Genomic DNA, 24,083 nt, shown 5'->3' on the forward strand with positions numbered 1-24,083 from the left:
GGCACGGCACGCTGAGCCTTTGGTTAATTCCTCTTCCTGGTGGGAAATGAGAGTTAAATTTGCCCGTTCAGACACGTCCAGCTAGTCTCTCATTGGTTCTCCCTATTCCTGTTCATTTTCCGCAGTAATTGCAAACTGGGCCAAACAGGATGTTAAAGGCACTGACTCTCCAAGTGGGGAGAGTGTTAGTAAAGCATCTGGAATGTTGCACCCGAGTACCAGGGTACGAAAACTGAGACATATTTGAACACGTCTCCCAATCACATGGTTGATCATACTCTAGGTTCCACATGCATGTTTTAGCTGAAGGAAGAATACCTTAAACCTGGGTAGTTGAAACCCGTGGAATGGGTACCATAAAATATGACTTCAAAGGGTCTTCATTTGCTCACCGAACCTCTCCAATCCTATCACTGCTGCGTTTATGCCCCTGTACACATGCTTGATTCTCTTTCGGAGACATAGCAATCCATAGGTTTTAAGATACTTACTAGTCAGGTACATTCTTAGGCGTTTAATATGTGGTGTTGAGTCCATTTCATTGAGCAAGGAGTAGCTCTTGTCTATTCCATATTTGGCTTAAGGAACTTTATCTGTGCTCATTTCAATCTCCGGTTTTATGCAGCACCCCAACTCACCTTTCCCCTTAAGCAAGCATAAGTTGGTTTTCTAAATTTGAGACCCTGTTCTGTTCTGTAATTCAGTTCCTGTGTAGCCAAGTTTACATTCCGTGTATTACTGATATCTTATGATGTTTCTTTTTCTGTGTGACTTATTTCAGTTAGAATCATCATACCTGAATCCACTCATTGTGCTGCTAAGGGCCTGATGACATAGATTTCATTGCTGAGTGATATTGCTTTGTAAGTAAATACCACAACTTCTTTATCCATTTTTCACTTTCTGCGATGTTGAACTTGTACTGTAAACGAGGTTCTTGTAAACAGAGCCGTTCCAAACTTTGGGGTGGCTGTGTCTTTTTGATTTTAATTTTCCTAAGCTATAGGACCATAAGTGGAAGTGCCCTAGGCTCTGTTGCTGTGTTTTTTAGATGTTTCAGGAAACACCATACACTTCTCCCGAGTGTCTGTTGGCAATTTACATCCCGCCCATCAGCATAACAAGGCTCCCAGTTCTCCATGGCCTGTCCTGCCTTTCTGGATTTTACACTTTTTTCAGATGGCCCTTTTGACCGGGGGGAAGTGAGACTTCATTGTAGTGCAGATTTCCTTTGCAAGCTTGCTTGGTTGGCCAAAAGGGGCGTATGCGTTTTTTCCTGAATATATTCAGGAAAAAACGCATACGCCCTTTTTGGCCAAGTGCATCATTGTGGACGTTCCGCCTCTTTTCCTATGCTTTCAATGCAATTCCAGTCTACCTCCTGAAATCGGTTTCCTGCAATTCTGCCCCGCTTTCAAGTCCTCTTGGCAGCCTCACTTCAGTATATTTTTGGACGATAGCTGTCATTTATAACTCTGCAGGTTTGTGAATTACAGTGCCCCTGAGCTCCTTTCTTCAACTCGCTTTCTTGTGAGCTGGCCGCAACACCGCAGGATGGCTTCAGGCCCTAATCTGGTTCCGGCACGGCACGCTGAGCCTTTGGTTATTTCCTCTTCCTGGTGGGAAATGAGAGTTAAATTTGCCCGTCCAGACACCTCCAGCTAGTCTCTCATTGGTTCTCCCTATTCCTGTTCATCTTCCGCAGAAATTGCAAACTGGGCCAAACAGGAGGTTAAAGGCACTGGCTCTCCAAGTGGGGAGAGTGTTAGTAAAGCTTCTGGAATGTTGCACCTGAGTACAAGGGGAAGAAAACTGAGACATAGTTGAACACGTCTCCCGTTCACACGGTTGAACATACTCTGGGTTCCACATGCATGTTTTAGCTGAAGGAAGAATACCTTAAACCTGGAGAGTTGAGACCCGTGGAATGGGTACCATGCAATATGACTTCAAAGGGTCTTCATTTGCTCACCGAACCTCTCCAATCCTATCACTGCTGCGTTTATGCCCCTGTACACAAGCTTGATTCTCTTTTGGAGACGTAGCAATCCATAGGTTTTAAGATACTTACTAGTCAGGTACATTCTTAGGCGTTTAATATGGGGTGTTGAGTCCATTTCGTTGAGCAAGGAGTAGCTCTTGTCTATTCCATATTTGGCTTAAGGAACTTTATCTGTGCTCATTTCAATCTCTGGTTTTATGCAGCACCCCAACTCACCTTTCCCCTTAAGCAAGCATAAGTTGGTTTTCTAAATTTGAGACCCTGTTCTGTTTTGGAATTCAGTTCCTGTGTAGCCAAGTTTACATTGCATGTATTAGTGATATCTTATGATGTTTCTTTTTCTGTGTGACTTATTTCAGTTAGAATCATCGTACCTGAATCCACTCATTATGCTGCTATGGGCCTGATGACATAGATTTCATTGCTGAGTGATACTGCATTGTACGTAAGTACCACAAGTTCTTTATCCATTTTTCAATTTCTGTGATACTGAACTTGTACGGTAAATGAGGTTCTTGTAAACAGAGGCGTCCCAAACTTTGGGGTGCTGTGTCTTTTTGATTTTAATTTCCCTAAGCTATAGGACCATAAGTGGAAGTGCCCTAGGCTGTGTTGTTTTGTTTTTCAGATGTTTCAGGAAACACCATACACTTCTCCCTAGTGTCTGTTGGCAATTTACATCCCGCCCATCAGCATAACAAGGCTTCCAGTTCTCCATGGCCTGTCCTGCCTTTCTGGATTTTACACTTTTTTCAGATGGCCCTTTTGACCGGGGGGAAGTGAGACTTCATTGTAGTGCAGATTTCCTTTGCAAGCTTGCTTGGTTGGCCAAAAAGGGCGTATGCGATTTTTCCTGAATATATTCAGGAAAAAACGCATACGCCCTTTTTGGCCAAGTGCATCATTGTGGACGTTCTGCCTCTTTTCCTATGCTTTCAATGCAATTCCAGTCTACCTTCTGAAATCGGTTTCCTGCAATTCTGCCCCGCTTTCAAGTCCTCTTGGCAGCCTTACTTCAGTATATTTTTGGACGATAGCTGTCATTTATAACTCTGCAGGTTTGTGAATTACAGTGCCCCTGAGCTCCTTTCTTCAACTCGCTTTCTTGTGAGCTGGCCGCAACACCGCAGGATGGCTTCAGGCCCTAATCGGGTTCCGGCACGGCACGCTGAGCCTTTGGTTAATTCCTCTTCCTGGTGGGAAATGAGAGTTAAATTTGCCCGTTCAGACACGTCCAGCTAGTCTCTCATTGGTTCTCCCTATTCCTGTTCATTTTCCGCAGTAATTGCAAACTGGGCCAAACAGGATGTTAAAGGCACTGACTCTCCAAGTGGGGAGAGTGTTAGTAAAGCATCTGGAATGTTGCACCCGAGTACCAGGGTACGAAAACTGAGACATATTTGAACACGTCTCCCAATCACATGGTTGATCATACTCTAGGTTCCACATGCATGTTTTAGCTGAAGGAAGAATACCTTAAACCTGGGTAGTTGAAACCCGTGGAATGGGTACCATAAAATATGACTTCAAAGGGTCTTCATTTGCTCACCGAACCTCTCCAATCCTATCACTGCTGCGTTTATGCCCCTGTACACATGCTTGATTCTCTTTCGGAGACATAGCAATCCATAGGTTTTAAGATACTTACTAGTCAGGTACATTCTTAGGCGTTTAATATGTGGTGTTGAGTCCATTTCATTGAGCAAGGAGTAGCTCTTGTCTATTCCATATTTGGCTTAAGGAACTTTATCTGTGCTCATTTCAATCTCCGGTTTTATGCAGCACCCCAACTCACCTTTCCCCTTAAGCAAGCATAAGTTGGTTTTCTAAATTTGAGACCCTGTTCTGTTCTGTAATTCAGTTCCTGTGTAGCCAAGTTTACATTCCGTGTATTACTGATATCTTATGATGTTTCTTTTTCTGTGTGACTTATTTCAGTTAGAATCATCATACCTGAATCCACTCATTGTGCTGCTAAGGGCCTGATGACATAGATTTCATTGCTGAGTGATATTGCTTTGTAAGTAAATACCACAACTTCTTTATCCATTTTTCACTTTCTGCGATGTTGAACTTGTACTGTAAACGAGGTTCTTGTAAACAGAGCCGTTCCAAACTTTGGGGTGGCTGTGTCTTTTTGATTTTAATTTTCCTAAGCTATAGGACCATAAGTGGAAGTGCCCTAGGCTCTGTTGCTGTGTTTTTTAGATGTTTCAGGAAACACCATACACTTCTCCCGAGTGTCTGTTGGCAATTTACATCCCGCCCATCAGCATAACAAGGCTCCCAGTTCTCCATGGCCTGTCCTGCCTTTCTGGATTTTACACTTTTTTCAGATGGCCCTTTTGACCGGGGGGAAGTGAGACTTCATTGTAGTGCAGATTTCCTTTGCAAGCTTGCTTGGTTGGCCAAAAGGGGCGTATGCGTTTTTTCCTGAATATATTCAGGAAAAAACGCATACGCCCTTTTTGGCCAAGTGCATCATTGTGGACGTTCCGCCTCTTTTCCTATGCTTTCAATGCAATTCCAGTCTACCTCCTGAAATCGGTTTCCTGCAATTCTGCCCCGCTTTCAAGTCCTCTTGGCAGCCTTACTTCAGTATATTTTTGGACGATAGCTGTCATTTATAACTCTGCAGGTTTGTGCATTACAGTGCCCCTGAGCTCCTTTCTTCAACTCGCTTTCTTGTGAGCTGGCCGCAACACCGCAGGATGGCTTCAGGCCCTAATCTGGTTCCGGCACGGCACGCTGAGCCTTTGGTTAATTCCTCTTCCTGGTGGGAAATGAGAGTTAAATTTGCCCGTTCAGACACCTCCAGCTAGTCTCTCATTGGTTCTCCCTATTCCTGTTCATCTTCCGCAGAAATTGCAAACTGGGCCAAACAGGAGGTTAAAGGCGCTGACTCTCCAAGTGGGGAGAGTGTTAGTAAAGCGTCTGGAATGTTGCACCCGAGTACCAGGGTACGAAAACTGAGACGTATTTGAACACGTCTGCCGTTCACATGGTTGATCATACTCTGGGTTCCACATGCATGTTTTAGCTGAAGGAAGAATACCTTAAACCTGGAGAGTTGAGACCCGTGGAATGGGTACCATGCAATATGACTTCAAAGGGTCTTCATTTGCTCACCAAACCTCTCCAATCCTATCACTGCTGCGTTTATGCCCCTGTACACACGCTTGATTCTCTTTCGGAGACATAGCAATCCATAGGTTTTAAGATACTTACTAGTCAGGTACATTCTTAGGCGTTTAATATGGGGTGTTGAGTCCATTTCGTTGAGCAAGGAGTAGCTCTTGTCTATTCCATATTTGGCTTAAGGAACTTTATCTGTGCTCATTTCAATCTCTGGTTTTATGCAGCACCCCAACTCACCTTTCCCCTTAAGCAAGCATAAGTTGGTTTTCTAAATTTGAGACCCTGTTCTGTTTTGGAATTCAGTTCCTGTGTAGCCAAGTTTACATTCCGTGTATTAGTGGTATCTTATGATGTTTCTTTTTCTGTGTGACTTATTTCAGTTAGAATCATCGTACCTGAATCCACTCATTATGCTGCTACGGGCCTGATGACATAGATTTCATTGCTGAGTGATACTGCATTGTACGTAAGTACCACAAGTTCTTTATCCATTTTTCACTTTCTGTGATGTTGAACTTGTACGGTAAACGAGGTTCTTGTAAACAGAGGCGTCCCAAACTTTGGGGTGGCTGTGTCTTTTTGATTTTAATTTTCCTAAGCTATAGGACCATAAGTGGAAGTGCCCTAGGCTCTGTTGCTGTGTTTTTTAGATGTTTCAGGAAACACCATACACTTCTCCCGAGTGTCTGTTGGCAATTTACATCCCGCCCATCAGCATAACAAGGCTCCCAGTTCTCCATGGCCTGTCCTGCCTTTCTGGATTTTACACTTTTTTCAGATGGCCCTTTTGACCGGGGGGAAGTGAGACTTCATTGTAGTGCAGATTTCCTTTGCAAGCTTGCTTGGTTGGCCAAAAAGGGCGTATGCGTTTTTTCCTGAATATATTCAGGAAAAAACGCATACGCCCTTTTTGGCCAAGTGCATCATTGTGGACGTTCTGCCTCTTTTCCTATGCTTTCAATGCAATTCCAGTCTACCTCCTGAAATCGGTTTCCTGCAATTCTGCCCCGCTTTCAAGTCCTCTTGGCAGCCTTACTTCAGTATATTTTTGGACGATAGCTGTCATTTATAACTCTGCAGGTTTGTGAATTACAGTGCCCCTGAGCTCCTTTCTTCAACTCACTTTCTTGTGAGCTGGCCGCAACACCGCAGGATGGCTTCAGGCCCTAATCTGGTTCCGGCACGGCATGCTGAGCCTTTGGTTAATTCCTCTTCCTGGTGGGAAATGAGAGTTAAATTTGCCCGTTCAGACACGTCCAGCTAGTCTCTCATTGGTTCTCCCTATTCCTGTTCATCTTCCGCAGAAATTGCAAACTGGGCCAAACAGGAGGTTAAAGGCGCTGACTCTCCAAGTGGGGAGAGTGTTAGTAAAGCGTCTGGAATGTTGCACCCGAGTACCAGGGGAGGAAAACTGAGACATATTTGAACACGTCTCCCGTTCCCACGGTTGATCATACTCTGGGTTCCACATGCATGTTTTAGCTGAAGGAAGAATACCTTAAACCTGGAGAGTTGAGACCCGTGGAATGGGTACCATGCAATATGACTTCAAAGGGTCTTCATTTGCTCACCGAACCTCTCCAATCCTATCACTGCTGCGTTTATGCCACTGTACACACGCTTGATTCTCTTTTGGAGACATAGCAATCCATAGGTTTTAAGATACTTACTAGTCAGGTACATTCTTAGGCGTTTAATATGCGGTGTTGAGTCCATTTCGTTGAGCAAGGAGTAGCTCTTGTCTATTCCATATTTGGCTTAAGGAACTTTATCTGTGCTCATTTCAATCTCTGGTTTTATGCAGCACCCCAACTCACCTTTACCCTTAAGCAAGCATAAGTTGGTTTTCTAAATTTGAGACCCTGTTCTGTTCTGTAATTCAGTTCCTGTGTAGCCAAGTTTACATTCCGTGTATTACTGATATCTTATGATGTTTCTTTTTCTGTGTGACTTATTTCAGTTAGAATCATCGTACCTGAATCCACTCATTGTGCTGCTAAGGGCCTGATGACATAGATTTCATTGCTGAGTGATATTGCTTTGTAAGTAAATACCACAACTTCTTTATCCATTTTTCACTTTCTGTGATGTTGAACTTGTACTGTAAACGAGGTTCTTGTAAACAGAGCAGTCCCAAACTTTGGGGTGGCTGTGTCTTTTTGATTTTAATTTCCCTAAGCTATAGGACCATAAGTGGAAGTGACCTAGGCTCTGTTGCTTTGTTTTTTAGATGTTTCAGGAAGCACCATACACTTCTCCCGAGTGTCTGTTGGCAATTTACATCCCTCCCATCAGCATAACAAGGCTCCCAGTTCTCCATGGCCTGTCCTGCCTTTCTGGATTTTACACTTTTTTCAGATGGCCCTTTGGACCGGGGGGAAGTGACACTTCATTGTAGTGCAGATTTCCTTTGCAAGCTTCCTTGATTGGCCAAAAAGGGCGTATGCGTTTTTTCCTGAATATATTCAGGAAAAAACGCATACGCCCTTTTTGGCCAAGTGCATCATTGTGGACGTTCTGCCTCTTTTCCTATGCTTTCAATGCAATTCCAGTCTACCTCCTGAAATCGGTTTCTTGCAATTCTGCCCTGCTTTCAAGTCCTCTTGGCAGCCTTACTTCAGTATATTTTTGGACGATAGCTGTCATTTATAACTCTGCAGGTTTGTGAATTACAGTGCTCCTGAGCTCCTTTCTTCAACTCGCTTTCTTGTGACCAGGCCGCAACACCACAGGATGGCTTCAGGCCCTAATCTGGTTCCGGCACGGCACGCTGAGCCTTTGGTTAATTCCTCTTCCTGGTGGGAAATGAGAGTTAAATTTGCCCGTCCAGACACCTCCAGCTAGTCTCTCATTGGTTCTCGCTATTCCTGTTCATCTTCCGCAGAAATTGCAAACTGGGCCAAACAGGAGGTTAAAGGCGCTGACTCTCCAAGTGGGGAGAGTGTTAGTAAACCGTCTGGAATGTTGCACCCGAGTACCAGGGTACGAAAACTGAGACATATTTGAACACGTCTCCCGATCACATGGTTGATCATACTCTAGGTTCCACATGCATGTTTTAGCTGAAGGAAGAATACCTTAAACCTGGGTAGTTGAAACCCGTGGAATGGGTACCATGCAATATGACTTCAAAGGGTCTTCATTTGCTCACCGAACCTCTCCAATCCTATCACTGCTGCGTTTATGCCCCTGTACGCATGCTTGATTCGCTTTCGGAGACATAGCAATCCATAGGTTTTAAGATACTTACTAGTCAGGTACATTCTTAGGCGTTTAATATGGGGTGTTGAGTCCATTTCGTTGAGCAAGGAGTAGCTCTTGTCTATTCCATATTTGGCTTAAGGAACTTTATCTGTGCTCATTTCAATCTCTGGTTTTATGCAGCACCCCAACTCACCTTTCCCCTTAAGCAAGCATAAGTTGGTTTTCTAAATTTGAGACCCTGTTCTGTTTTGGAATTCAGTTCCTGTGTAGCCAAGTTTACATTCCGTGTATTAGTGATATCTTATGATGTTTCTTTTTCTGTGTGACTTATTTCAGGTAGAATCATCGTACCTGAATCCACTCATTATGCTGCTACGGGCCTGATGACATAGATTTCATTGCTGAGTGATACTGCATTGTACGTAAGTACCACAAGTTCTTTATCCATTTTTCACTTTCTGTGATATTGAACTTGTACGGTAAACGAGGTTCTTGTAAACAGAGGCGTCCCAAACTTTGGGGTGGCTGTGTCTTTTTGATTTTAATTTCCCTAAGCTATAGGACCATAAGTGGAAGTGCCCTAGGCTGTGTTGCTTTGTTTTTCAGATGTTTCAGGAAACACCATACACTTCTCCCTAGTGTCTGTTGGCAATTTACATCCCGCCCATCAGCATAACAAGGCTTCCAGTTCTCCATGGCCTGTCCTGCCTTTCTGGATTTTACACTTTTTTCAGATGGCCCTTTTGACCGGGGGGAAGTGAGACTTCATTGTAGTGCAGATTTCCTTTGCAAGCTTGCTTGGTTGGCCAAAAAGGGCGTATGCGATTTTTCCTGAATATATTCAGGAAAAAACGCATACGCCCTTTTTGGCCAAGTGCATCATTGTGGACGTTCTGCCTCTTTTCCTATGCTTTCAATGCAATTCCAGTCTACCTTCTGAAATCGGTTTCCTGCAATTCTGCCCCGCTTTCAAGTCCTCTTGGCAGCCTTACTTCAGTATATTTTTGGACGATAGCTGTCATTTATAACTCTGCAGGTTTGTGAATTACAGTGCCCCTGAGCTCCTTTCTTCAACTCGCTTTCTTGTGAGCTGGCCGCAACACCGCAGGATGGCTTCAGGCCCTAATCGGGTTCCGGCACGGCACGCTGAGCCTTTGGTTAATTCCTCTTCCTGGTGGGAAATGAGAGTTAAATTTGCCCGTTCAGACACGTCCAGCTAGTCTCTCATTGGTTCTCCCTATTCCTGTTCATTTTCCGCTGTAATTGCAAACTGGGCCAAACAGGATGTTAAAGGCACTGACTCTCCAAGTGGGGAGAGTGTTAGTAAAGCATCTGGAATGTTGCACCCGAGTACCAGGGTACGAAAACTGAGACATATTTGAACACGTCTCCCAATCACATGGTTGATCATACTCTAGGTTCCACATGCATGTTTTAGCTGAAGGAAGAATACCTTAAACCTGGGTAGTTGAAACCCGTGGAATGGGTACCATAAAATATGACTTCAAAGGGTCTTCATTTGCTCACCGAACCTCTCCAATCCTATCACTGCTGCGTTTATGCCCCTGTACACATGCTTGATTCTCTTTCGGAGACATAGCAATCCATAGGTTTTAAGATACTTACTAGTCAGGTACATTCTTAGGCGTTTAATATGTGGTGTTGAGTCCATTTCATTGAGCAAGGAGTAGCTCTTGTCTATTCCATATTTGGCTTAAGGAACTTTATCTGTGCTCATTTCAATCTCCGGTTTTATGCAGCACCCCAACTCACCTTTCCCCTTAAGCAAGCATAAGTTGGTTTTCTAAATTTGAGACCCTGTTCTGTTCTGTAATTCAGTTCCTGTGTAGCCAAGTTTACATTCCGTGTATTACTGATATCTTATGATGTTTCTTTTTCTGTGTGACTTATTTCAGTTAGAATCATCATACCTGAATCCACTCATTGTGCTGCTAAGGGCCTGATGACATAGATTTCATTGCTGAGTGATATTGCTTTGTAAGTAAATACCACAACTTCTTTATCCATTTTTCACTTTCTGCGATGTTGAACTTGTACTGTAAACGAGGTTCTTGTAAACAGAGCCGTTCCAAACTTTGGGGTGGCTGTGTCTTTTTGATTTTAATTTTCCTAAGCTATAGGACCATAAGTGGAAGTGCCCTAGGCTCTGTTGCTGTGTTTTTTAGATGTTTCAGGAAACACCATACACTTCTCCCGAGTGTCTGTTGGCAATTTACATCCCGCCCATCAGCATAACAAGGCTCCCAGTTCTCCATGGCCTGTCCTGCCTTTCTGGATTTTACACTTTTTTCAGATGGCCCTTTTGACCGGGGGGAAGTGAGACTTCATTGTAGTGCAGATTTCCTTTGCAAGCTTGCTTGGTTGGCCAAAAGGGGCGTATGCGTTTTTTCCTGAATATATTCAGGAAAAAACGCATACGCCCTTTTTGGCCAAGTGCATCATTGTGGACGTTCCGCCTCTTTTCCTATGCTTTCAATGCAATTCCAGTCTACCTCCTGAAATCGGTTTCCTGCAATTCTGCCCCGCTTTCAAGTCCTCTTGGCAGCCTTACTTCAGTATATTTTTGGACGATAGCTGTCATTTATAACTCTGCAGGTTTGTGCATTACAGTGCCCCTGAGCTCCTTTCTTCAACTCGCTTTCTTGTGAGCTGGCCGCAACACCGCAGGATGGCTTCAGGCCCTAATCTGGTTCCGGCACGGCACGCTGAGCCTTTGGTTATTTCCTCTTCCTGGTGGGAAATGAGAGTTAAATTTGCCCGTTCAGACACCTCCAGCTAGTCTCTCATTGGTTCTCCCTATTCCTGTTCATCTTCCGCAGAAATTGCAAACTGGGCCAAACAGGAGGTTAAAGGCGCTGACTCTCCAATTGGGGAGAGTGTTAGTAAAGCGTCTGGAATGTTGCACCCGAGTACCAGGGTACGAAAACTGAGACGTATTTGAACACGTCTGCCGTTCACATGGTTGATCATACTCTGGGTTCCACATGCATGTTTTAGCTGAAGGAAGAATACCTTAAACCTGGAGAGTTGAGACCCGTGGAATGGGTACCATGCAATATGACTTCAAAGGGTCTTCATTTGCTCACCGAACCTCTCCAATCCTATCACTGCTGCGTTTATGCCCCTGTACACACGCTTGATTCTCTTTCGGAGACATAGCAATCCATAGGTTTTAAGATACTTACTAGTCAGGTACATTCTTAGGCGTTTAATATGGGGTGTTGAGTCCATTTCGTTGAGCAAGGAGTAGCTCTTGTCTATTCCATATTTGGCTTAAGGAACTTTATCTGTGCTCATTTCAATCTCTGGTTTTATGCAGCACCCCAACTCACCTTTCCCCTTAAGCAAGCATAAGTTGGTTTTCTAAATTTGAGACCCTGTTCTGTTTTGGAATTCAGTTCCTGTGTAGCCAAGTTTACATTCCGTGTATTAGTGATATCTTATGATGTTTATTTTTCTGTGTGACTTATTTCAGTTAGAATCATCGTACCTGAATCCACTCATTATGCTGCTACGGGCCTGATGACATAGATTTCATTGCTGAGTGATACTGCATTGTACGTAAGTATCACAAGTTCTTTATCCATTTTTCACTTTCTGTGATGTTGAACTTGTACGGTAAACGAGGTTCTTGTAAACAGAGGCGTCCCAAACTTTGGGGTGGCTGTGTCTTTTTGATTTTAATTTTCCTAAGCTATAGGACCATAAGTGGAAGTGCCCTAGGCTCTGTTGCTGTGTTTTTTAGATGTTTCAGGAAACACCATACACTTCTCCCGAGTGTCTGTTGGCAATTTACATCCCGCCCATCAGCATAACAAGGCTCCCAGTTCTCCATGGCCTGTCCTGCCTTTCTGGATTTTACACTTTTTTCAGATGGCCCTTTTGACCGGGGGGAAGTGAGACTTCATTGTAGTGCAGATTTCCTTTGCAAGCTTGCTTGGTTGGCCAAAAAGGGCGTATGCGTTTTTTCCTGAATATATTCAGGAAAAAACGCATACGCCCTTTTTGGCCAAGTGCATCATTGTGGACGTTCTGCCTCTTTTCCTATGCTTTCAATGCAATTCCAGTCTACCTCCTGAAATCGGTTTCCTGCAATTCTGCCCCGCTTTCAAGTCCTCTTGGCAGCCTTACTTCAGTATATTTTTGGACGATAGCTGTCATTTATAACTCTGCAGGTTTGTGAATTACAGTGCCCCTGAGCTCCTTTCTTCAACTCACTTTCTTGTGAGCTGGCCGCAACACCGCAGGATGGCTTCAGGCCCTAATCTGGTTCCGGCACGGCATGCTGAGCCTTTGGTTAATTCCTCTTCCTGGTGGGAAATGAGAGTTAAATTTGCCCGTTCAGACACGTCCAGCTAGTCTCTCATTGGTTCTCCCTATTCCTGTTCATCTTCCGCAGAAATTGCAAACTGGGCCAAACAGGAGGTTAAAGGCGCTGACTCTCCAAGTGGGGAGAGTGTTAATAAAGCGTCTGGAATGTTGCACCCGAGTACCAGGGGAGGAAAACTGAGACATATTTGAACACGTCTCCCGTTCCCACGGTTGATCATACTCTGGGTTCCACATGCATGTTTTAGCTGAAGGAAGAATACCTTAAACCTGGAGAGTTGAGACCCGTGGAATGGGTACCATGCAATATGACTTCAAAGGGTCTTCATTTGCTCACCGAACCTCTCCAATCCTATCACTGCTGCGTTTATGCCACTGTACACACGCTTGATTCTCTTTTGGAGACATAGCAATCCATAGGTTTTAAGATACTTACTAGTCAGGTACATTCTTAGGCGTTTAATATGCGGTGTTGAGTCCATTTCGTTGAGCAAGGAGTAGCTCTTGTCTATTCCATATTTGGCTTAAGGAACTTTATCTGTGCTCATTTCAATCTCTGGTTTTATGCAGCACCCCAACTCACCTTTACCCTTAAGCAAGCATAAGTTGGTTTTCTAAATTTGAGACCCTGTTCTGTTCTGTAATTCAGTTCCTGTGTAGCCAAGTTTACATTCCATGTATTACTGATATCTTATGATGTTTCTTTTTCTGTGTGACTTATTTCAGTTAGAATCATCGTACCTGAATCCACTCATTGTGCTGCTAAGGGCCTGATGACATAGATTTCATTGCTGAGTGATATTGCTTTGTAAGTAAATACCACAACTTCTTTATCCATTTTTCACTTTCTGTGATGTTGAACTTGTACTGTAAACGAGGTTCTTGTAAACAGAGCAGTCCCAAACTTTGGGGTGGCTGTGTCTTTTTGATTTTAATTTCCCTAAGCTATAGGACCATAAGTGGAAGTGCCCTAGGCTCTGTTGCTTTGTTTTTTAGATGTTTCAGGAAGCACCATACACTTCTCCCGAGTGTCTGTTGGCAATTTACATCCCTCCCATCAGCATAACAAGGCTCCCAGTTCTCCATGGCCTGTCCTGCCTTTCTGGATTTTACACTTTTTTCAGATGGCCCTTTGGACCGGGGGGAAGTGACACTTCATTGTAGTGCAGATTTCCTTTGCAAGCTTCCTTGGTTGGCCAAAAAGGGCGTATGCGTTTTTTCCTGAATATATTCAGGAAAAAACGCATACGCCCTTTTTGGCCAAGTGCATCATTGTGGACGTTCTGCCTCTTTTCCTATGCTTTCAATGCAATTCCAGTCTACCTCCTGAAATCGGTTTCTTGCAATTCTGCCCTGCTTTCAAGTCCTCTTGGCAGCCTTACTTCAGTATATTTTTGGACGATAGCTGTCATTTATAACTCTGCAGGTTTGTGAATTACAGTGCTCCTGAGCTCCTTTCTTCAACTCGCTTTCTTGTGACCAGGCCGCAACACCACAGGATGGCTTCAGGCCCTAATCTGGTTCCGGCACGGCACGCTGAGCCTTTGGTTAATTCCTCTTCCTGGTGGGAAATGAGAGTTAAATTTGCCCGTCCAGACACCTCCAGCTAGTCTCTCATTGGTTCTCGCTATTCCTGTTCATCTTCCGCAGAAATTGCAAACTGGGCCAAACAGGAGGTTAAAGGCGCTGACTCTCCAAGTGGGGAGAGTGTTAGTAAACCGTCTGGAATGTTGCACCCGAGTACCAGGGTACGAAAACTGAGACATATTTGAACACGTCTCCCGATCACATGGTTGATCATACTCTAGGTTCCACATGCATGTTTTAGCTGAAGGAAGAATACCTTAAACCTGGGTAGTTGAAACCCGTGGAATGGGTACCATGCAATATGACTTCAAAGGGTCTTCATTTGCTCACCGAACCTCTCCAATCCTATCACTGCTGCGTTTATGCCCCTGTACGCATGCTTGATTCGCTTTCGGAGACATAGCAATCCATAGGTTTTAAGATACTTACTAGTCAGGTACATTCTTAGGCGTTTAATATGGGGTGTTGAGTCCATTTCGTTGAGCAAGGAGTAGCTCTTGTCTATTCCATATTTGGCTTAAGGAACTTTATCTGTGCTCATTTCAATCTCTGGTTTTATGCAGCACCCCAACTCACCTTTCCCCTTAAGCAAGCATAAGTTGGTTTTCTAAATTTGAGACCCTGTTCTGTTTTGGAATTCAGTTCCTGTGTAGCCAAGTTTACATTCCGTGTATTAGTGATATCTTATGATGTTTCTTTTTCTGTGTGACTTATTTCAGGTAGAATCATCGTACCTGAATCCACTCATTATGCTGCTACGGGCCTGATGACATAGATTTCATTGCTGAGTGATACTGCATTGTACGTAAGTACCACAAGTTCTTTATCCATTTTTCACTTTCTGTGATATTGAACTTGTACGGTAAACGAGGTTCTTGTAAACAGAGGCGTCCCAAACTTTGGGGTGGCTGTGTCTTTTTGATTTTAATTTCCCTAAGCTATAGGACCATAAGTGGAAGTGCCCTAGGCTCTGTTGCTTTGTTTTTTAGATATTTCAGGAAACACCATACACTTCTCCCGAGTGTCTGTTGGCAATTTACATCCCGCCCATAAGCATAACAAGGCTCCCAGTTCTCCATGGCCTGTCCTGACTTTCTGGATTTTACACTTTTTTCAGATGGCCCTTTTGACCGGGGGGAAGTGAGACTTCATTGTAGTGCAGATTTCCTTTGCAAGCTTGCTTGGTTGGCCAAAAAGGGCGTATGCGTTTTTTCCTGAATATATTCAGGAAAAAACGCATACGCCCTTTTTGGCCAAGTGCATCATTGTGGACGTTCTGCCTCTTTTCCTATGCTTTCAATGCAATTCCAGTCTACCTCCTGAAATCGGATTCCTGCAATTCTGCCCCGCTTTCAAGTCCTCTTGGCAGCCTTACTTCAGTATATTTTTGGACAATAGCTGTCATTTATAACTCTGCAGGTTTGTGAATTACAGTGCCCGTGAGCGCCTTTCTTCAACTCGCTTTCTTTTGAGCTGGCCGCAACACTGCAGGATGGCTTCAGGCCCTAATCTGGTTCCGGCACGGCACGCTGAGCCTTTGGTTATTTCCTCTTCCTGGTGGGAAATGAGAGTTAAATTTGCCCGTCCAGACACCTCCAGCTAGTCTCTCATTGGTTATCCCTATTCCTGTTCATCTTCCGCAGAAATTGCAAACTGGGCCAAACAGGAGGTTAAAGGCGCCGACTCTCCAAGTGGGGAGAGTGTTAGTAAAGCGTCTGGAATGTTGCACCCGAGTACCAGGGGAGGAAAACTGAGACATATTTGAACACGTCTCCCGTTCACACGGTTGATCATACTCTGGGTTCCACATGCATGTTTTAGCTGAAGGAAGAATACCTTAAACCTGGAGAGTTGAGACCCGTGGAATGGGTACCATGCAATATGATTTCAAAGGGTCTTCATTTGCTCACCGAACCTCTCCAATCCTATCACTGCTGCGTTTATGCCCCTGTACACATGCTTGATTCTCTTTCGGAGACATAGCAATCCATAGGTTTTAAGATACTTACTAGTCAGGTACATTCTTAGGCGTTTAATATGGGGTGTTGAGTCCATTTCGTTGAGCAAGGAGTAGCTCTTGTCTATTCCATATTTGGCTTAAGGAACTTTATCTGTGCTCATTTCAATCTCTGGTTTTATGCAGCACCCCAACTCACCTTTCCCCTTAAGCAAGCATAAGTTGGTTTTCTAAATTTGAGACCCTGTTCTGTTCTGTAATTCAGTTCCTGTGTAGCCAAGTTTACATTCCGTGTATTACTGATATCTTATGATGTTTCTTTTTCTGTGTGACTTATTTCAGTTAGAATCATCATACCTGAATCCACTCATTGTGCTGCTAAGTGCCTGATGACATAGATTTCATTGCTGAGTGATATTGCTTTATAAGTAAATACCACAACTTCTTTATCCATTTTTCACTTTCTGTGATGTTGAACTTGTACTGTAAACGAGGTTCTTGTAAACAGAGCAGTCCCAAACTTTGGGGTGGCTGTGTCTTTTTGATTTTAATTTCCCTAAGCTATAGGACCATAAGTGGAAGTGCCCTAGGCTCTGTTGCTTTGTTTTTTAGATGTTTCAGGAAGCACCATACACTTCTCCCGAGTGTCTGTTGGCAATTTACATCCCTCCCATCAGCATAACAAGGCTCCCAGTTCTCCATGGCCTGTCCTGCCTTTCTGGATTTTACACTTTTTTCAGATGGCCCTTTGGACCGGGGGGAAGTGAGACTTCATTGTAGTGTAGATTTCCTTTGCAAGCTTGCTTGGTTGGCCAAAAAGGGCGTATGCGTTTTTTCCTGAATATATTCAGGAAAAAACGCATACGCCCTTTTTGGCCAAGTGCATCATTGTGGACGTTCTGCCTCTTTTCCTATGCTTTCAATGCAATTCCAGTCTACCTCCTGAAATCGGTTTCCTGCAATTCTGCCCCGCTTTCAAGTCCTCTTGGCAGCCTTACTTCAGTATATTTTTGGACGATAGCTGTCATTTATAACTCTGCAGGTTTGTGAATTTCAGTGCCCCTGAGCGCCTTTCTTCAACTCGCTTTCTTTAGAGCTGGCCGCAACACCGCAGGATGGCTTCAGGCCCTAATCTGGTTCCGGCACGGCACGCTGAGCCTTTGGTTATTTCCTCTTCCTGGTGGGAAATGAGAGTTAAATTTGCCCGTCCAGACACCTCCAGCTAGTCTCTCATTGGTTCTCCCTATTCCTGTTCATCTTCCGCAGAAATTGCAAACTGGGCCAAACAGGAGGTTAAAGGCGCTGACTCTCCAAGTGGGGAGAGTGTTAGTAAAGCGTCTGGAATGTTGCACCCGAGTACCAGGGTACGAAAACTGAGACATATTTGAACACGTCTCCCGATCACATGGTTGATCATACTCTAGGTTCCACATGCATGTTTTAGCTGAAGGAAGAATACCTTAAACCTGGGTAGTTGAAACCCGTGGAATGGGTACCATGCAATATGACTTCAAAGGGTCTTCATTTGCTCACCGAACCTCTCCAATCCTATCACTGCTGCGTTTATGCCCCTGTACACATGCTTGATTCGCTTTCGGAGACATAGCAATCCATAGGTTTTAAGATACTTACTAGTCAGGTACATTCTTAGGCGTTTAATATGGGGTGTTGAGTCCATTTCGTTGAGCAAGGAGTAGCTCTTGTCTATTCCATATTTGGCTTAAGGAACTTTATCTGTGCTCATTTCAATCTCTGGTTTTATGCAGCACCCCAACTCACCTTTCCCCTTAAGCAAGCATAAGTTGGTTTTCTAAATTTGAGACCCTGTTCTGTTTTGGAATTCAGTTCCTGTGTAGCCAAGTTTACATTCCGTGTATTAGTGATATCTTATGATGTTTCTTTTTCTGTGTGACTTATTTCAGGTAGAATCATCGTACCTGAATCCACTCATTATGCTGCTACGGGCCTGATGACATAGATTTCATTGCTGAGTGATACTGCATTGTACGTAAGTACCACAAGTTCTTTATCCATTTTTCAGTTTCTGTGATATTGAACTTGTACGGTAAACGAGGTTCTTGTAAACAGAGGCGTCCCAAACTTTGGGGTGGCTGTGTCTTTTTGATTTTAATTTCCCTAAGCTATAGGACCATAAGTGGAAGTGCCCTAGGCTCTGTTGCTTTGTTTTTTAGATATTTCAGGAAACACCATACACTTCTCCCGAGTGTCTGTTGGCAATTTACATCCCGCCCATCAGCATAACAAGGCTCCCAGTTCTCCATGGCCTGTCCTGCCTTTCTGGAGTTTACACTTTTTTCAGATGGCCCTTTTGACCGGGGGGAAGTGAGACTTCATTGTAGTGCAGATTTCCTTTGCAAGCTTGCTTGGTTGGCCAAAAAGGGCGTATGCGTTTTTTCCTGAATATATTCAGGAAAAAACGCATACGCCCTTTTTGGCCAAGTGCATCATTGTGGACGTTCTGCCTCTTTTCCTATGCTTTCAATGCAATTCCAGTCTACCTCCTGAAATCGGTTTCCTGCAATTCTGCCCCGCTTTCAAGTCCTCTTGGCAGCCTTACTTCAGTATATTTTTGGACGATAGCTGTCATTTATAACTCTGCAGGTTTGTGAATTACAGTGCCCCTGAGCGCCTTTCTTCAACTCGCTTTCTTTTGAGCTGGCCGCAACACTGCAGAATGGCTTCAGGCCCTAATCTGGTTCCGGCACGGCACGCTGAGCCTTTGGTTATTTCCTCTTCCTGGTGGGAAATGAGAGTTAAATTTGCCCGTCCAGACACCTCCAGCTAGTCTCTCATTGGTTCTCGCTATTCCTGTTCATCTTCCGCAGAAATTGCAAACTGGGCCAAACAGGAGGTTAAAGGCGCTGACTCTCCAAGTGGGGAGAGTGTTAGTAAAGCGTCTGGAATGTTGCACCCGAGTACCAGGGGAGGAAAACTGAGACATATTTGAACACGTCTCCCGTTCACACGGTTGATCATACTCTGGGTTCCACATGCATGTTTTAGCTGAAGGAAGAATACCTTAAACCTGGAGAGTTGAGACCCGTGGAATGGGTACCATGCAATATGACTTCAAAGGGTCTTCATTTGCTCACCGAACCTCTCCAATCCTATCACTGCTGCGTTTATGCCCCTGTACACACGCTTGATTCTCTTTTGGAGACATAGCAATCCATAGGTTTTAAGATACTTACTAGTCAGGTACATTCTTAGGCGTTTAATATGGGGTGTTGAGTCCATTTTGTTGAGCAAGGAGTAGCTCTTGTCTATTCCATATTTGGCTTAAGGAACTTTATCTGTGCTCATTTCAATCTCTGGTTTTATGCAGCACCCCAACTCACCTTTCCCCTTAAGCAAGCATAAGTTGGTTTTCTAAATTTGAGACCCTGTTCTGTTCTGTAATTCAGTTCCTGTGTAGCCAAGTTTACATTCCGTGTATTACTGATATCTTATGATGTTTCTTTTTCTGTGTGACTTATTTCAGTTAGAATCATCATACCTGAATCCACTCATTGTGCTGCTAAGGGCCTGATGACATAGATTTCATTGCTGAGTGATATTGTTTATAAGTAAATACCACAACTTCTTTATCCATTTTTCACTTTCTGTGATGTTGAACTTGTACGGTAAACGAGGTTCTTGTAAACAGAGGCGTCCCAAACTTTGGGGTGGCTGTGTCTTTTTGATTTTAATTTCCCTAAGCTATAGGACCATAAGTGGAAGTGCCCTAGGCTCTGTTGCTTTGTTTTTTAGATGTTTCAGGAAACACCATACACTTCTCCCGAGTGTCTGTTGGCAATTTACATCCCTCCCATCAGCATAACAAGGCTCCCAGTTCTCCATGGCCTGTCCTGCCTTTCTGGATTTTACACTTTTTTCAGATGGCCCTTTTGACCGGGGGGAAGTGAGACTTCATTGTAGTGCAGATTTCGTTTGCAAGCTTGCTTGGTTGGCCAAAAAGGGCGTATGCGTTTTTTCCTGAATATATTCAGGAAAAACCGCATACGCCCTTTTTGGCCAAGTCCATCATTGTGGACGTTCTGTCTCTTTTCCTATGCTTTCAATGCAATTCCAGTCTACCTCCTGAAATCGGTTTCCTGCAATTCTGCCCCGCTTTCAAGTCCTCTTGGCAGCCTTACTTCAGTATATTTTTGGACGATAGCTGTCATTTATAACTCTGCAGGTTTGTGAATTACAGTGCCCCTGAGCGCCTTTCTTCAACTCGCTTTCTTGTGACCTGGCCGCAACACCGCAGCATGACTTCAGGCCCTAATCTGGTTCCGGCACGGCATGCTGAGCCTTTGGTTATTTCCTCTTCCTGGTGGGAAATGAGAGTTAAATTTGCCCGTCCAGACACCTCCAGCTAGTCTCTCATTGGTTCTCGCTATTCCTGTTCATCTTCCGCAGAAATTGCAAACTGGGCCAAACAGGAGGTTAAAGGCGCTGACTCTCCAAGTCGGGAGAGTGTTAGTAAAGCGTCTGGAATGTTGCACCCGAGTACCAGGGTACGAAAACTGAGACATATTTGAACACGTCTCCCGTTCACACGGTTTATCATACTCTAGGTTCCACATGCATGTTGTAGCTGAAGGAAGAATACCTTAAACCTGGGTAGTTGAAACCCGTGGAATGGGTACCATGCAATATGACTTCAAAGGGTCTTCATTTGCTCACCGAACCTCTCCAATCCTATCACTGCTGCGTTTATGCCCCTGTACACACGCTTGATTCTCTTTTGGAGACATAGCAATCCATAGGTTTTAAGATACTTACTAGTCAGGTACATTCTTAGGCGTTTAATATGGGGTGTTGGGTCCATTTCGTTGAGCAAGGAGTAGCTCTTGTCTATTCCATATTTGGCTTAAGGAACTTTATCTGTGCTCATTTCAATCTCTGGTTTTATGCAGCACCCCAACTCACCTTTCCCATTAAGCAAGCATAAGTTGGTTTTCTAAATTTGAGACCCTGTTCTGTTTTGGAATTCAGTTCCTGTGTAGCCAAGTTTACATTCCATGTATTAGTGATATCTTATGATGTTTCTTTTTCTGTGTGACTTATTTCAGTTAGAACCATCGTACCTGAATCCACTCATTATGCTGCTATGGGCCTGATGACATAGATTTCATTGCTGAGTGATACTGCATTGTACATAAGTACCACAAGTTCTTTATCCATTTTTCACTTTCTGTGATACTGAACTTGTACGGTAAACGAGGTTCTTGTAAACAGAGGTGTCCCAAACTTTGGGGTGGCTGTGTCTTTTTGATTTTAATTTCCCTAAGCTATAGGACCATAAGTGGAAGTGCCCTAGGCTCTGTTGCTTTGTTTTTTAGATGTTTCAGGAAACACCATACACTTCTCCCAAGTGTCTGTTGGCAATTTACATCCCGCCAATCAGCATAACAAGGCTCCCAGTTCTCCATGGCCTGTCCTGCCTTTCTGGATTTTACACTTTTTTCAGATGGCCCTTTTGACCGGGGGGAAGTGAGTCTTCATTGTAGTGCAGATTTCTTTTGCAAGCTTGCTTGGTTGGCCAAAAAGGGCGTATGCGTTTTTTCCTGAATATATTCAGGAAAAAACGCATACGCCCTTTTTGGCCAAGTGCATCATTGTGGACGTTCTGCCTCTTTTCCTATGCTTTCAATGCAATTCCACTCTACCTCCTGAAATCGGTTTCCTGCAATTCTGCCCCGCTTTCAAGTCCTCTTGGCAGCCTTACTTCAGTATATTTTTGGACGATAGCTGTCATTTATATCTCTGCAGGTTTGTGAATTACAGTGCCCCTGAGCTCCTTTCTTCAACTCGCTTTCTTGTGACCTGGCCGTAACACCGCAGGATGGCTTCAGGCCCTAATCTGGTTCCGGCACGGCACGCTGAGCCTTTGGTTATTTCCTCTTCCTGGTGGGAAATGAGAGTTAAATTTGCCCGTCCAGACACATCCAGCTAGTCTCTCATTGGTTCTCCCTATTCCTGTTCATCTTCCGCAGAAATTGCAAACTGGGCCAAACAGGAGGTTAAAGGCGCTGACTCTCCAAGTGGGGATAGTGTTAGTAAAGCGTCTGGAATGTTGCACCCGAGTACCAGGGAAGGAAAACTGAGACATATTTGAACACGTCTCCCGTTCACACGGTTGATCATACTCTGGGTTCCACATGCATGTTTTTGCTGAAGGAAGAATACCTTAAACCTGGAGAGTTGAGACCCGTGGAATGGGTACCATGCAATATGACTTCAAAGGGTCTTCATTTGCTCACCGAACCGCTCCAATCCTATCACTGCTGCGTTTATGCCCCTGTACACACGCTTGATTCTCTTTCGGAGACATAGCAATCCATAGGTTTTAAGATACTTACTAGTCAGGTACATTCTTAGGCGTTTAATATGGGGAGTTGAGTCCATTTCGTTGAGCAAGGAGTAGCTCTTGTCTATTCCATATTTGGCTTAAGGAACTTTATCTGTGCTCATTTCAATCTCTGGTTTTATGCAGCACCCCAACTCACCTTTCCCCTTAAGCAAGCATAAGTTGGTTTTCTAAATTTGAGACCCTGTTCTGTTTTGGAATTCAGTTCCTCTGTAGCCAAGTTTACATTCCGTGTATTAGTGATACCTTATGATGTTTCTTTTTCTGTGTGACTTATTTCAGTTAGAATCATCGTACCTGAATCCACTCATTATGCTGCTACGGGCCTGATGACATAGATTTCATTGCTGAGTGATACTGCATTGTACGTAAGTACCACAAGTTCTTTATCCATTTTTCACTTTCTGTGATATTGAACTTGTACGGTAAACGAGGTTCTTGTAAACAGAGGCGTCCCAAACTTTGGGGTGGCTGTGTCTTTTTGATTTTAATTTCCCTAAGCTATAGGACCATAAGTGGAAGTGCCCTAGGCTCTGTTGCTTTGTTTTTTAGATGTTTCAGGAAACACCATAAACTTCTCCCGAGTGTCTGTTGGCAATTTACATCCCGCCCATCAGCATAACAAGGCTCCCAGTTCTCCATGGCCTGTCCTGCCTTTCTGCATTTTACACTTTTTTCAGATGGCCCTTTTGACCGGGGGGAAGTGAGACTTCATTGTAGTGCAGATTTCCTTTGCAAGCTTGCTTGGTTGGCCAAAAAGGGCGTATGCGTTTTTTCCTGAATATATTCAGGAAAAAACGCATACGCCCTTTTTGGCCAAGTGCATCATTGTGGACGTTCTGCCTCTTTTCCTATGCTTTCAATGCAATTCCAGTCTACCTCCTGAAATCGGTTTCCTGCAATTCTGCCCCGCTTTCAAGTCCTCTTGGCAGCCTTACTTCAGTATATTTTTGGACGATAGCTGTCATTTATAACTCTGCAGGTTTATGCATTACAGTGCCCCTGAGCTCCTTTCTTCAACTCGCTTTCTTGTGAGCTGGCCGCAACACCGCAGGATGGCTTCAGGCCCTAATCTGGTTCCGGCACGGCACGCTGAGCCTTTGGTTATTTCCTCTTCCTGGTGGGAAATGAGAGTTAAATTTGCCCGTCCAGACACCTCCAGCTAGTCTCTCATTGGTTCTCCCTATTCCTGTTCATCTTCCGCAGAAATTGCAAACTGGGCCAAACAGGAGGTTAAAGGCGCTGACTCTCCAAGTGGGGAGAGAGTTAGTAAAGCGTCTGGAATATTGCATCCGAGTACCAGGGGAAGAAAACTGAGACATAGTTGAACACGTCTCCCGTTCACACGGTTGATCATACTCTGGGTTCCACATGCATGTTTTAGCTGAAGGAAGAATACCTTAAACCTGGAGAGTTGAGACCCGTGGAATGGGTACCATGCAATATGACTTCAAAGGGTCTTCATT

Source organism: Pseudorca crassidens, chromosome 6 (genome assembly GCF_039906515.1).
Source record: "Pseudorca crassidens isolate mPseCra1 chromosome 6, mPseCra1.hap1, whole genome shotgun sequence".
Lineage (NCBI taxonomy): Eukaryota > Metazoa > Chordata > Mammalia > Artiodactyla > Delphinidae > Pseudorca > Pseudorca crassidens.